Source organism: Eptatretus burgeri, chromosome 1 (genome assembly GCF_056783735.1).
Source record: "Eptatretus burgeri isolate ZD-2024b chromosome 1, Ebu_testis_v1, whole genome shotgun sequence".
In the NCBI taxonomy this organism is placed as follows: Eukaryota; Metazoa; Chordata; class Myxini; order Myxiniformes; family Myxinidae; genus Eptatretus; species Eptatretus burgeri.
In genome coordinates this window covers 16,602,703-16,603,722 of record NC_140961.1, presented here as the reverse complement: position 1 = coordinate 16,603,722, position 1,020 = coordinate 16,602,703, and the positions used below count along the sequence as shown (strand labels likewise).

The window sequence follows — 1,020 nt, the reverse complement described above, 5'->3', positions numbered from 1 at the left end:
GGCACTCAAGAACGTGCCTCATCAGTCCAAACCCCCTTGCCTCGACTTCCTCCCCCAAACAAACCTCACTTTTCATATGCATGTAGGATGTATATCGACTACCCTTCACCGGTGTGCATATTAATTTGAAATTTAAAGTAAAAGTACATGATGCATTATACATGTCCCAATTATCACTCGTTAACACTTGTTCAGTACATTGGAGAAATGAGTGATTCTGTTGATTGATCATAATTATTGATACACCTGGGAGCAGGAAGTTCAATATAAAAGGATGATGAATCAGCATGCATGCAGAGAGAGAGAGAGAGACAGAGCTGAGCAAGGAGTAAAGGATTCTCGTAAGGTCTGCTTTCGTGGATGATCGAGTTCACTCGCGGCATAACGTTTGTAAGAATGTCTGCTGTACCAGTATATCTCACTTATGTAGAATTTTTATGTCTTATGTTGCTGGAAATGTAATTTTGTTTTTCAAATGTCTTTTAAAAAATAACTTATTATTGATTTCAATGCACCAGATCATGTTTGATCTCTGAAGTTATACAAGTTGACTTCAGCTCAGTTCGAAGGAAGAACTAATTTTATTGGTGAATGGAAGTGTGAATCAGGTAGAGCAATGGATAAAATCATCAGCACCTTGATTGAGGAATTCTAATCTCAGTGGGAGGCAAGGAGAAGCTAATGTTTCAGGTGTTATCTCTTCTTCAAATTTTGCTCTCAGGCTACACCCATACACACAATGTATATATCCAAAATCACTGCTATTAACATTCCATCACCTTTGACACGTGTTTCTCCATCAGCAATGTGCTTTTCTCTTTGTTTTGTACCAATGTATGATATCTGGTCACAACGCTTTGTTTTCAATGTTCACACCCCATGGGATCATTAGTTCGTGTGTGAGCGGAAGGTACTTCCATGTTTTCAGTGATTACTTTTGCTTCATGTTCCCAGAAATTTTCTGGAACTGGGACTTTTTCCAGATGTGCCAGCGGATTACATTATAAACTATGTTGTGTA

General features: G+C 38.4%; 1 long non-coding RNA gene across 3 annotated transcripts in view; it reads left to right on the top strand.

Moving 5' to 3' along the window:
- The first annotated feature begins 298 nt into the window (after nt 1-298).
- The window catches only part of LOC147033940 (uncharacterized), a 13,457-nt gene continuing 12,735 nt past the window's right edge, over nt 299-1,020 (top strand). For 2 of the 3 annotated variants that reach the window (XR_015059121.1, XR_015059101.1), the window contains exon 1: nt 311-390. This is a non-coding gene — a long non-coding RNA (uncharacterized LOC147033940). Of the gene's footprint in view, nt 391-1,020 lie in introns of all 3 variants that reach the window. The other variant, XR_015059117.1, reaches the window with a different exon arrangement.